Raw genomic sequence first — 14,514 nt, 5'->3', positions numbered from 1 at the left:
TCCCCTTCTTGGAAAGAACCAAAAGAAGGGAAATTGTTGCTGCCTACATCATCTTGGTCAGTCTCAGCTTCTCAGCAGATGATGAGAATTAAGGAAGACTGCAGAGATTGTAGTTATTGAGGGTGGCTATGGACAGACTGCTAACATAAGGCAGAGTGAGAAGATGACCTCAGGCAGCAGATACCAGGCAGTGAAGTACTCTCGGTCTCCCTGCTGTTCATCCAAGAATCCCTGCTTAGAGGTCAGAGAGAGGAACACCAGGTCCTTTTAACAGCAATAAATTAAAGCTTGCTGTCTGGTCACATCTGGAATATTCAGCTTCAATTGCAACAATACACGAGCACACAATAGATTTAAGCTTAATGTGAACCGTTCCAATCTTGATTGCAGAAAATATGACTTCAGTAACAGAGTTGTTAATGCCTGGAATGCACTACCTGACTCTGTGGTCTCTTCCCAAAATCCCCAAAGCTTTAACCAAAGACTATCTACTATTGACCTCATCCCATTCCTAAGAGGTCTGTAAGGGGCATCCAGTTTTGGTCACCTCAATATAAAAAAGATGTTTGTTGAGGCTCTAGAAAAAGTGGAGAGAAGAGCCGCAAAGATTAGGAGACTGGAGGCTAAAACATAAAGAACGGTTGCTGGAATTGGGTATGTCTAGTTTAATGAAAAGAAGGACTAGGGGAGACATGATAGCAGTTGTCCAATATTTGAAGGGCTGCCACAAAGAAGAGGGAGTCAAGCTATTCTCCAAAGCAGGAGAAGAAGCAATGGGTGGAAACTGATCAAGGAAAGAAGCAACGTAGAACTAAGGAGAAATTTCCTGACAGTGAGAACAATCTATCAGTGGAACAGCTTGCTTCCAGAACTTGTAAGTAATCTATCACTGGAGTGTTTTAAGAAGGGGCTGAACAGCCATTTCTCTGAAATGGTATAGGGTCTCCTGTTTGAGCAAGGGGTTGCATAGAAGACCTTCAAAGTCCCTTCCAACTCTGTTATTTTATCACAACCGCCCAAACAAGATAAGATGTAGAGGAAAGAGAGGCTAAATTACAGTAATTACCCCCACTTGAATAACATGGTTTTGCCTAAGCCAGAATTCCAAGGTTATTTGATTAGGAGCCACCTTTTTCTTGCTTTTAAGAGCATGGCCAGACCCATACTCCCAAAAACAAAGAGCATTCTGGGACCCACAGATTCTGCCCCTCATTTAGATCCCAGGACTGCAGTGCAGATGAACGAGAGGCCAAATAAGCTGGAGACAGATTGAGCTAAAGGAGTTGCAGTCTGACAGGACTCAAAGCACGTCTGGCAAACAAATAAATCTAACTTGTAAAATAAAGTGGATGTGACTGAAGTCACTCCTCAGTGAAACATTTTGTCCCAATGTTTCTTAAAGGTCTAATTCTCTGTTCTATAAATTTTTCATAAATCCATCTATTTCACCATCTCTGACCTGGCACCTTCTACATCTGTTAGAACTAAGAGTCTTCAGCATTCCCTGGCAGTTTGGCCAATTCGAACAAATGGGACCTAGAAGATGCCAATTCGGAAAAGGTTTGTTTCTTGTCCAGGCCGAAGTCCTGTTACATCAACCCCATTTTGATTTGGGGAAATACCATTTTTAAAATCTGTTTCTATCTTTGTGCCACACTCTGAACCCAAACCAACCAACCAACCAACCACATTTTAGTCTAGTATGTTACATTCCTCCAACCAGTGTGATTATGGCTCGATGTATCATAAAAATCCAAACTTGAGAAAATCATGGACAGAGTTATCGAACTATAATGGGCCATTAAAGCCAACTCTCCATTTGGTGAAGGACTCCCTGAAGCAACTTTTATTTATTTGTACAATTCATAAGCTGCCCATCCTGCGTCATGATAACTCTGGGCAGCTTACAATATTAAATGATAAATCTGTATAATTTATAATAATATAAATACAGTACTATAAAACCGGACTAGCTGAAAAGATGGGGGAGGGAGAATGATGACAATGGGCGGGGGTGGGATCTGTTGTTAATCTATCAACCATCCCCAGTGTGAAACCCCTCCGTTGGATCCCCAAGGCAGCTGGTAGAGCCATGTCTTTAAGCTCTTGAGGAAGGTCAGGAGGGTCGGAGCTGACCTTACTTTGGTCAGGGGCAACGGCAGAGAAGCTCTTCTGGACCCCACCAGGTGGAATTCCCTGCTGATGGGGCCCACAGCATGCCTCCTCTACAGACACAGGTGGAGCAAGCCAGTCCCAATTGGATGAGATGGTCCCTCAAGTAGCTTGGACCCATGCCACAAAGAGCTTTAAATGTGATTACCAACACCCTGAATTGCACCTGGAAGAAGTCTGCCAGCCAATGCAGCTTGTGAAGCAGTGGTGTTACATAAGCCACTCTTGGGGCCCCAAGAACTGCCCAGCACAGCTGCACTCTGCATCAGCTATAGCTCCCAAGCACTCTTCAAGAGTAGCCCCATGTAGAGAGCATTGCAATAGTCCAGCCGTGAGATGACTAGGAATTGAATGACTGTGTTTGATAGCTAATTGCTCAGTTAACCATGAGTAAGAATGTAAGGGACGCGGTGGCTCAGTGGCTAAGATGCTGAGCTCGCTGATCGAAAGGTTGGCAGTTCAGTGGTTTGAATCCCTAGTGCCACGTAATGGCGTGAGCTCCCATTACTTGTCCCAGCTTCTGCTAACCTAGCAGTTCGAAAGCCCATAAAAAATGCAAGTAGAAAAATAGGGACCACTTTTGGTGGGAAGATAAGTGTTCCGTGCGCATTTGGCATTTAGTTATGCCAATCACATGACTACAGAGACGTCTTCGGACAGTGCTGGCTCTTTGGCTTTGAAACAGAGATGAGCATCGCCCTCTAGAGTCAGGAACGAGCACATATGCGTGAGGGGAACCTTTACTTTTAAGAATATTCTTCAAATACAGACCATGCATTCATTAGTCTCACCATTTTATGGAAACAGAAATGAGTGCTCTCTCCAAAAGGATCTAAATATTGCAATGCTTTGTATGAATCAATGACATTATCTGGCCCGGAGCCATTCGTGAATATTTGTGATATGAAAATATACTTTTTTCTCAACAGCAGACCACTCTACTGCAGCTGATACTACTGCTTTTCTGTTAGAAATAATGTGTAAACGTTATTTTTAAAAAAGAACGGCAATAGTATACTTCAGTGTTCATTTTTTTCACTTTCTAAAACATCTATCAGTTCTTTGTGTCACTTGAATTTGACAGGAACAGTATATGCAATACAGTGCAATGGAGGGGGGAAGGAAATGGTGTTTTAATTCAACAAAAGTAATTATGTATAAAAAGATTTCATCAGAAATGACTTTTTTAAAAATACTTCAAACTAGGTTGGAATACTTTTGTCTATTTCTTTGTGAGATAAGCACGTTCCTTTCTGTAGCGCCAAGGTCACCTTGTTCAATACACCAGCTCTCCAAGAAAAGAGTCAATAGGTGATCAAAATTTGCTGCAAGGCTTGCTATGAATGGAACTATGAAGAGTAGAACGGGGAATTCATCATAGCTGCTAAGCTGAGCTGTGGACACGTCAACTCTCCAAAGGTGAACCAGGTAGGAAAACACAGCTCGATGAATTAATTCAACTTCTTAAGACTGCATTAACAGAACTTGGCAAGTTTGAAAGTATAAACTTCCCGCCACCACTTTTAAATGCTTGATCTGTTAGGGTGAGTCCTTCCTATGTTTCTTTCTTTGACTGGAAAGCCACTGCCTCTCTTGTCCGATTGCTTCCTAGGCAGCATCTCTTCTCCTCCTTCCCCAAGGCCATCTGCACATCCCATTATAGAACAGTTGGATGTATGCAGATGCATAAACTCTTACTGTCCAGATGTAGAGCAACTCCTTACAGAAAGCTGCACAGTGTGGATACACCATGATTGTTCTTCTTCCCCCACCACTTTATTTTGTAAAAAATCTAATGTATGGAATATCCATGTCCAAGATACAAACTGTTTCAACTCCTACCCTCAAAACGACACTATAGAGCACTGCACACCAGAACAACTAGACACAAAAACAGTTTTTTCCCAAATGCCATCACTCTGCTAAACAAGTAATTCCCTCAACACTGTCAAACTATTTACTAAGTCTGTACTAGTAGTAATCTTTCCATCATTCCCATCACCCATCTCCTTCCACTTATGACTGTATGACTGTAATATTGTTGCTTGTATCCTTATGATTTATATTAATATTGTTTCCTGATTGCTTATTTGTACCCTATGACTATCATTAAGTGTAGTATCTTATGATTCGTATCTTTTCTTTTATGTACACTGAGACCATATGCACCAAGACAAATTCCTTGTGTGTCCGATCATACTTGGCCAATAAAAAAAATTCTATTCTATTCTATTCTATATTACATCTTCACACAAAAATTGACCTATCAAAACCCTTAAGATTCACATTAAAGCAGGGGTCTCCAACCTTGGTTCCTTTAAGACTTCTGGACTTCAACTCCCAGTGTCCCTCAGCCAGCAAAGCTGGCTAAAGAACTCTGGGAGTTGAAGTCCACAAGTCTTAAAAGGACCATGGTTGGAGACCCCTGCATTAAAGCATTTTTCCCAACTTCCTGATCTTCAAATGTGTTGTATTTCATTACCTACAACAGCAGGTTCATGATTTTTTTGAGAAAGGTTTTGTGAATTGCAGTGTAAACCTTGGAAGAGGTTGGGATCAACTATTAAGAAACCACTAAACTACATAATGCAAATCCCCCCAAAATCTATTGTGTGTTTAAAAAAATTGAACATTAGCTTGAAGAAAAAAGAGCACTAGATAATACGCCAAAAGACCGTTGGGCATAGAAATACTTGTTTTTTAAAAAAACCACTAAGCACTACTTTCCATACTTCATTTCTACCATAAACTGAATCTTACTCAAAGCTCACAGTTTTCAGAGAACTGAAGTTACCACAATCTTGGTAAATCCAGATTTACTTCTGGGTTATTATCAAGGGTCTTGACTCCCCATTATTTAACACAAAAATACTAAAGGAGGAGACATAAATCCTTAAAGTACAGGCAGTCCTCAAGTTATGACAATTGAGCCAGGCCTTTATGGTCATAAGTCATTACAACAGTAAAGCGGGTCACCCTGTGACTAGACCTGATTTAACTATGGAGGGCAGACTAACATGGGGATTTTGAAACTGGGTCGTAAGTAGCTTTTTGGATGCTAAGTGACCAATCGTAACCCAAAAACTCCATGTATTAAAAAGAAAGCTTAGAGGAACATTGTGTAAAAGAACCATATGCTTAGTGTTAATAAATTTGTTAGTGGAGGATGTGCTCAGAGTCATCTTTCTCTTTAATTTTAAGTATTTGTCTTCTAAACTTCATAAAGTACAAGAACTGTAATAAGGTGTAAAGCACAACGGAAACAGTAGAACTGGGATACTTAAGTTTTGTCCATATGGTAGTTCAGCCCTTCATAATCCTATAGCATCCCTTTTCACTTTGTAAAAAACTAATATCAGGTAGAGGTATTTCATAGTCTCAACTTCCAAAATTTTAAGCCATGAGATTACTTCCTTCAACGGGACCAATTTTCATCCTTACAAACATCGCAGCATCCCCACAATCACATGATCAAAATTGACAACTGGGATCTCGGGATCACCTTTTGCAACCTTCTGACAAGGAAAGCCAATGGGGAAGGCAGATTCACGTCACAACTATGTGAACTAACTTAACAACTGCATTGATTCACTTAACAACATGGTATAGGTTCTTCCGCTCGAGCAGGGGGCTGGATTAGAAGACCTCCAAGGTCCCTTTCAGCTCTATTCCTCTTCCTCTCCCTATCCTATCCTATCAGTGGAAAGATAGGCAATAAAATGGAACAAACCTCATTTAACAACTGTCCTCACTTAGCTACAGAAATTTTTAGCTCAATTGTGGTCATAAGTCAAGGACTACCTGTATTAAAGCCTAAGTAAACCTCCATTTAGACAGGAGGTCTCCGAGATTAGTAACCTCCTTAAAGGAAGGCGAGACATGAATGCAATGAACAAGCAAGCGTGCCTAGGTCTTGCACAAAATGGTGGCCTCGCTGAAGATTGTCTTTGGTACTCCTCTCCATTCGTGTTCGGTTTTTGAGCGTTAGCGTTTCCAAATTATTTTCTAATGGAAAATTTACATGCATGACTGCTCCCTACAGTCTCCAAGATAATACATTTCTGTACAAGGAAATGATCACCAACATTTGCACGAAAAAGATGCTGATGCTGAATTTTTCCCTGAATATTAAAAAAGGAAAGAAATACCAAAAGCAATTCTGGTCATGAAAATCACAGTTGAACAGAAGGGCAGTTGTTCAGACCAAGCAAGGAGAGCAGTAATTATTCCCTCATATTTATTCTATCCATTCACATCCACACTGGTCTCAGGACACTCAATATATTCAGGATCCTCTAGGAATTTGACTTATTCCCCCTTTAAAGCTACCCAGATCAGGAACAGTAAACACATTTTGTGACAGATAGATAGATAGCTTTATTGATTAGCCTATAGCCATATCAAAGCACAAGGTTCAAACACATATCACCAATAAAATCTTATACAATTTAAAATAAGAGTAGGGTAAAAGAATAGTTGTAAGAAAAGATACAATATAATTTAATACATAAACATGTAAAATAGAAAAAAATGACATAAAATTATATTTCGGTGTCACCCTTACAATCTACCTCAATCAGTCCCACATATGCAGATCTCAACCGAACCATTTTTTTAAAAGTACTGTGCTGTGTTTAATGTTATTTTCAAATTCTGGCCACACATAAAATAAGTTGTTTTGATATGGGGTTCCCAATGGGTCATTCGTTTGGTATACAGACCAAGGTACCTGTCTCTCACCCCCTTATACAAGCAACAATCAAATAACATTTTGTAACACAGAATTTCACTGGCTGACTATGTAATCTTTAAAGACCCTCATTTAACCTGGTTTGAATCTCCAAACACAAATCTGTTGAATGCCCTAGATTCTAATTTCATGAGTAAAGAAGAGCCAAAAACCTCCATCCACTTTTTAATGCAAAATGTTTGGAGGCATCAGGTAAAGAATAGTTGTTGATACCAAAAACCTCCCCCTTTCCCACCCAAACTTTAAGAAACTTTGTTTTCTTCTCGCATGTAAAAATAACTATAGTTCCTGGATCCCTTATGTTGCCTTTTTTAAACCATTTCCATTAATATAGATTTCCAAGGAAAGATGTATGGATCGCACTACTTATTTTCAGATGTTCAGTAGATAATTGAGTATGTGATGACAAAATAGGCGATCTTTCAAAAATGATGGTGGTCCACCAGTCAGAGATCCCAAACAATTCCCTGTCCCAACAGAGGAATATTTATAGCTCAGGGTTGAACTGTTGAGTCCTTGGTGCTCTTTGAGCTTGGTTGTTTTCTTCATTGGGTAATGAAACATCTGCAAAAAAACAACCAAGCTCAAAGAGCACCAAGGACCCATAATTGCTTGGTCATTTATTCCTAAACTTATTTTAATTTTTAATACCTCCACCTCAACTGGAAGAGTATTTCTGGAGGTAATAAAAATCCACAATAGATTGTGCACTTTGAGGACAGAAAAGGGAATCATAAAATCCAGCCTTCAAGGTTAAACCCTCCACAAATTAATATTCCCTTTGTTATTTCCATTCACAGGTGTGATCCAAAGGACAGGAGGTTTGACGGAGAAGGGTAACAATTTAGTCAGCTAACCTAACTCTTGACGTCCCCAACATCAATGCTAACGTTGTTTCTGGGCACCTCACCACCCATCATTTATCCTCCCAGGCTCTGCAGCTTGGCAAAGAGATATCCCTGCCTTCGTTTTATAAGTGAAGCAGGAAAGAGACTGACTTAGCTACAGTCAAGGAACGAATCTGTTTAGAGTTGTAAGCAATAATAAATCAAAGGCAGGCAATCTAAGGAAAAACACAGACATCCTCATGGGACTATACTTCATCCACAGTAGACTAGGATAACTAATTTCCTCCATTTAAAACCCTCCTGCCAATTCATTATTTCATGTCATTATTTCCTAAATCCGTTGCTGTCAATCCTTTTTTTTTTTTTTTAAGATTCCAATCTTAAAGCAAGATGAAGGCACAAATATATATCAGCCAAAAAAATAACCTCTGTCCTCTCTACCCTTTCTGGTATAAAGCCCACGAAACAGATTTTTGGATGTTCTATGCTCACGCCCAAGTACTTAATTTCCACGCAGAAAGTAAAGGGAAGGCTTCTCGCATTGCCCAGGGTAAGAAAAGCATGTAGAAAAAAAGACAAATATAGATCACTAACGATTCAATTGTGCATTTTGGTTGTGGAAACTCTTAAGATGACTTAGATAGCGTATTGCATAATTGAGTGGCAAAGGGTTCGTCAGGTCTCCTTGATAGGTATGATCCATATGACACTGTGTATGCCAATGACATGTATTGCATTCACAGCCTTCCATTAAGATATCCTCTTAAAATTACTAAATGGACGCACTTACATTTGTAAGCTGTCTTCCAGCAAAAAAACTCCCCCCAAAGCGAAGTAAAGTTATAGTAAAAACATATTAAACACCCAGTTATGGGTCCAGAAATAGCAACCACAAAAACAACCAAGTCCAGCAAGCGGTGCCATAAAATCAATTATACAAGCCCAACAAATGATGTCCCAGATACCTTATCTGGGTATATAGCCTATCCCAGTATTTCTCAACCTTGGCATCTTGAAGGTGTGTGAACTTCAACTCCCAGAATTCCCCACTCCAACACATCTTCAAGCTGCCAAGGTTGACAAACACTGGGCTAGTCCAAGGGCCACAGTCAAAATATTCCCCTTCTCAATACCTTTTTCACTTACAGTCAAAAACGGAGGGGAGAACCTGCAAGAGGATTTCAGGTAAAAATATATAAATATGTAATGTAAGCCACTCTCTTCTTCTCATGGGAAAAGCGTTGGATTCTATCATTCTATTTTATATTCATGTCACTTCTTTTCCTTTCCTATAGTTCTTTGCAACACCCTGGGTGAAATTTTTGCCACGGTGTGGATGCTGCGAGGAAGACAAAGACAGTGAAGCAGATTGTTGTGGGTGTCAGAGGAGGGCAGGCCACACTGTACACCCAGAAAAATATGGTGAGGATTCCCCCACCCCCCCATAAGATGGTTGGGCTGGAATTCTTCAGATTTCTGGCATTGTTCAGGCTTTGCAGTTCAATTAACTGTTTGCTCTGTTCAGAGACCAAGCAACCCCCATCTTCTCCCTAAACAAATGCTGGGCCTCGCTGCCCTCATCCCACCTGGAATCCTGATTCTATATCTCTCCCCCCCTCCAATTTTTCTCAACCTGGGATTTTAGGGGTGTTTTGTACTGCAATCCTCCCCTTTGCTACTGGCTAGGCTAACTGGAACTAATGGGCAAAGGGGCCAGATTGCCTACTTCCACCCCCCACACACCCAATTCAGAAAACCTCAAAGCTTCCCAACAAGGGATGAAGGTTCACGTTCACACACACACACACCGAGGGCCACCGCACAACCGTGACCATCCCCTACTACACAACCCCGTTGGGGACGTCGAGCTCACCAACCCAGCCGGCCTTTTCCTCCCTGTCTCTTGGGCCGAGTGGGCAGCGCACGGTGCTCCTTCCCCGTCGTGGGCTTTCCAAGCCCGAGCCCCTGCGGGTGGGCAGCCCAAGGTCAGCCAGAAGCCGAGGGCTGCCTTCCCCACCACTCCCCCGCTCGGACCGACCGCTGCTGCAACTGCGGGTCCGAGCTGTCTTACTTGGCCTCACACCCTCCTTTTCCTTCCCCCCCACCAACCCCCGGAGAAACCCCAGACTTATTCAGGCAGGCCAGGCCGGGCGGAGAAGACGGAAAACCCCCAAGCCCGTCACAACTACCGTGTGGGGCGCCCCGCTTCCAAGCCGCGCGGGTGGGCTTCGCACTTTTTTTCTCAGCCTGGAAGTCCTCCTTACAGATGGCTTGGGACTACAAGTCCCATCTTCTTCAGGAGGCTCTCTGAAAAGGCGCCGAGTGGGGGGGGGGCGGCAGTCACGAGGCGAGGGGCCGAGGGTCTGCTCAGCCTTCAAGCGCCAGGCTCCCCAAAAGGTTTCTCTCAATCTTCCCCCCCACAAACACACACACACCCGCGCCGTCTCCTCTCAGCCGGAGAAAACGACCCGCGCCAACCGAGGGAGGCTCCCAAAAGCGCTCCTCGAGGCTGCCGCTACTCGTGCTGGGTGGGTGGCTGGTGGGGGGGGAGCTTGTTCCCCTTGCTTCGCCGTCTAAAACTCGTGGGAGCCGCAGCCCGGCTTCCTTTGGCTTGAAGGTTTGTTTCCCTGCTGCCCGCCGCCGTCTCCGGAACGAGGCGTGAGGAAGGGGAGCGAGTGGGGGTGGGAGGCGGAATGGGGGGGAGGACTACTCACCTGGGGCCGGTGCTTGGCGTTTCAGCAGCGGCGGCGGCGGCGCGAGCCCGGCTGCCGCATTTCCTTGGAGCAGCAGCCCGGGGACTCCCGTTTGCCCTCATCCTCAGCAGCAGCAGCAGCAACAGCATTGCCGTCTTGCCGTCGCCTCCTCTTCCTCCTCCTCCTCCTCCTGCCGGCGCCCTCTTCCAGTTCGCCAGGCTTCGTTCCCGCTCGGTCCAGACCTTGCAGCCAGCGACGGGCTCGTAGCCGCGCCGCGCGCTACTGCCTGCCTCCACATCTGGAACCTGGTGGCGCGCGCACGGTTCCCCCCCCCCAAGAAAGAAAGAAAGAAGCGTGTGGGGGGGGGGAGCGAAAGACAGACCGGGAACCCGTCGCGCTTCGCAGGTGGACGGACCCTGGGCGCCCCGTCGCGAATTGACCTCGCGCCTGCTTGTAGCTGTGAGGAGGGGGCGAAGCCCTGATTGGATAAGGGCTCCAGCTACGCACGTGCTGCCCTGCAACCCTCACCTCTGCGCCTCCCCCCCCCCACCGCCGCGGACCGTTCAAGGGGCAAAGAGGGGAGGCGCCCCCCTGTGGGAAGAAATGCTCAGTGGATACACATCTGGCTCGCGGTATTATTAGAAGGATTCTCGAGGGCTTCAGGATTCTGTGTACAGGTAGTCTTCGATTTACAACAGTTAATTTAGTGACTCTTCAAAGCAGGGGTGAAATTCAGCAGGGCCTGACAGGTTCTGGAGAACCAGTAGCAGAAATTTTGAGCAGTTCAGAGAACTGGCAAATATACCAGCCAAATATTCTGGCTGGCCCCAAAGTGGGGTGGGAGTGGAATTTTTGCAATATCCTTCCCCTGCCACTCCCACCAAGCCACGCCCACAGAACTGGTAGTGAAAAGATTTGGATTTCATCACCACTGCTTCAAAGGTACAATGGCATACATACAGTAAGTGACTTATAACCATTGCAGCATCCCCATGGCCATGTTTGTTTGTTTGTTTTTGTTTGTTTTTGTTTTTTTTACATTTATATCCCGCCCTTCTCCGAAGACTCAGGGCGGCTTACATTGTGTAAGGCAATAGTCTCATTCTATTTGTATATTTATATACAAAGTCAATTTATTGCCCCCCCAACAATCTGGGTCCTCATTTTACCTACCTTATAAAGGATGGAAGGCTGAGTCAACCTTGGGCCTGGTGGGACTAGAACCTACATTCAGATGCTTGACAACTGACTCACATTTATGACCAGTTGCAGTGTTCCTGGGTCATGGGATCCCCTTTTGCAGCCTTCTGGAGCCAATGGAGAAACCAGATTCCCTTAATGACCGGATTACAGATTTAACAGCTGCAGCGATTCACTTATCAAAGGCGGCAAGAAAAGTTGTAAAATGGGGCAAAAACTCATGGAACAAATTTCTCACTTAGCAACATAAATTTGGGGCATAATTGTGGTCGTAAGTTGAGGACTACCTGTATGAAGCAGAGTTCTCTCCCCCTGTAAAAGCCGGGTCCACCACCAAATCTCCATTGAGGATGGAAAGACCCAATTGTTGCACAGAGTTTTGAGAAGTTTGGACTATGGAATTGACCCGTTTGGATCCAGATCTGCTCAAGAAGTGAGCTGAGGCTCAGGATCTTTCAAACTAAACCAAGAGTCTGCAAACTTGGCTCTTTTAAGACTTGTGGACTTCAACTCCCAGAGTTCCTCAACCAGCAAATCTGGCTGAGGAACTCCGGGAATTGAAGTCCACAAGTCTTAAAAGAGCCAAGTTTGCAGACCCCTGGCCTAAATCATTGCTATGTATTTACCATTGCAGGTGATCCGTGATTCCTCCTGCTACTGAAGTTTTGGTAAACCACAAAGTGCACTTTGCATGGATTGTTGCAGCATAGGCAGCTGCCAAGTTGTCTTGCATGTGTGCATGGCAATTGGGGGAGATGCCCGGGCTTCACCCAGCTGCAGATTTGGTTATCTCACAGTGATAGGGTTTGGGCACGATTGCAATACAGGCCCCAACGCAGTAGCGTCATGTTAAGCCATCCCACAGCAAGCAAAGAATCAACAAGCTTACAGTGTGTTCTTCTGTAGGAAAAAGGGAGGACTACAACTTAGTATCAAACTGAAGGAGGGAAAAGCACACTTTTGTGGCTGGTGGATGTATAGTTAATGGTCGAAATACTGTTTTGCTCCTCAGTTGGCCAGAAAGGGCAGTCTTATCTGATTGGCTCGCAAGAGAAGAATGCCTGTTCTTATTCTGTCCTGCTATTCTAAAACATTAGAAGAGCCCACTCCAGTTTTGCTTCATTTTGTGAGATCAGAAAACAGGGGTGGTTTGAAACAGTGGATGATACGGAAGTACGCTGTGAATTTAAACTCTCTAGAACAGTGATGGTTAACCTTTTTGGTGCCGAGTGCCCAAAGTGCACAAGTGCAAATGCATGTGCACGTGCCTGAACCCCCAAAATGCAATGCGAGCAACCCACCCACCCCGTGCATACGCCCCACATCCTGTTTTGGGCCTGGAAAGCCTCATGCACCAACTTGCACCCCCGTGCAAGCGCCCTGCTCCGACGCATGCATGCGAGCATCCCACATCTGCACGACAGAGACCCGAAGACCAGCTGGCTGGCGGGAGGTGCACAGACATGTGTGGTGGAGCTGGGCTGGGGCGATGGCTGGCGTGCCCACAGAGCGGGCTCTGCATGTCACCTGTCACCTGTTCGCCATCACGACTCTAGAACAATATTTATCAAACTCAGCAACTTCAAAATGTGTGTGGCCTTCAACTTCCCCATGCTGGCTGGGGAATTCTGGGAGTTGAAGTCCGTACATCTCAAGTTTGAAAAACCCTGAACTGTATGAAACTTCAGAGGAATGCACTGTTACTAAAAGGAAAGTATTGTGGATCACAGAAATTACTTCCGGGGTTATGAACAGGTTGCACTTACTGGAAATTGAACTCCACACATCTTAAGCTGCCAAAGTGGAGAAATACTGTTCTAGAAGAACTATAATAATAATAATAATAATAACAGAGTTGGAAGGGACCTTGAAGGTCTTCTGGTCCAACCCCCTGCCCAGGCAGGAAACCCTACACCACTTCAGACAAATGGTTAGCTAATCTCTTCTTAAAACTTCCAGTGTTGGAGCATTTACAACTTCTGCAGGCAAGTTGTTCCATTGATTAATTGTTCTAACTGTCAGGAAATTTCTCCTTAGTTCTAGGTTGCTTCTCTCCTTGATCAGTTTCCACCCATTGCTTCTTATTCTACCCTCAGGTGCTTTGGAGAATAGTTTGACTCCCTCTTCTTTGTGGCAGCCCCTGAGATATTGGAACTGCTATCATATCTCCCCTGGTCCTTCTTTTCATTAAACTAGACATATCGAGTTCCAGCAGCCGTTCTTCATATGTTTTAGTTTCCAGTCCCCTAATCATCTTTGTTGCTCTTCTCTGCACTCTTTCTAGAGTCTCAACATCTTTTTTACATCGTGGCGACCAAAACTGAATGCAATATTCCAAGTGTGGCCTTACCAAGGCATTATAAAGTGGTATTAACACTTCACGTGATCTTGATTCTATCCCTCTGTTTATGCAGCCCAGAACTGTGTTGGCTTTTTTAGCAGCTGCTGCACACTGCTGGCACATATTTAAATGGTTGTCCACTAGGACTCCAAGATCCCTTTCACAGGTAATACTATTGAGCAAGGTACCACATACACGGTACCTGTGCATTTTGGGTTTTTTTGGCCTAATGTAGAACCTTACTTTTTTCACTGTTGAATTTCATTTTCGTAGATAGTGCCCAATGATCTAGTCTGTCAAGATCTTTCTGTATCTTGAGCCTATCTTCTGGAGTGTTGGCTATTCCTGCCAGCTTGGTATCATCTGCAAATTTGATGAGTTCCTTATCAACTGTCCCACATCAACTGTGGGACAACCTTACTGAGCTTTACTCCTGGGTTCTGAGGGGAAGATGTTTCCAGGAAAAGTTTGTAATTGGGCAAATGCCTTTACAGAATTTCACAGGAGTCC

The 14,514-nt window shown here is 44.1% G+C and overlaps 1 protein-coding gene across 1 annotated transcript in view; it reads right to left on the bottom strand.

Annotated features, from left to right (window-relative positions):
- Positions 1 to 10,806, bottom strand: part of LOC131193250 (G-protein coupled receptor 22-like) — an 81,675-nt gene extending 70,869 nt beyond the window's left edge. Inside the window, exon 1 of the mRNA XM_058173250.1 lies at positions 10,485 to 10,806. The gene's annotated coding sequence lies outside the window, so the exon portion shown is untranslated. The remainder of the gene's footprint in view (positions 1 to 10,484) is intronic.
- Between the last annotated feature and the right edge of the window lie 3,708 nt (positions 10,807 to 14,514).

The sequence above is a fragment of the Ahaetulla prasina genome, chromosome 2 (genome assembly GCF_028640845.1).
Source record: "Ahaetulla prasina isolate Xishuangbanna chromosome 2, ASM2864084v1, whole genome shotgun sequence".
Classification (NCBI taxonomy): Eukaryota; Metazoa; Chordata; class Lepidosauria; order Squamata; family Colubridae; genus Ahaetulla; species Ahaetulla prasina.
The sequence above is the reverse complement of the archived record's forward strand: the minus strand, read 5'-3'. Positions and strand labels throughout refer to the sequence as shown.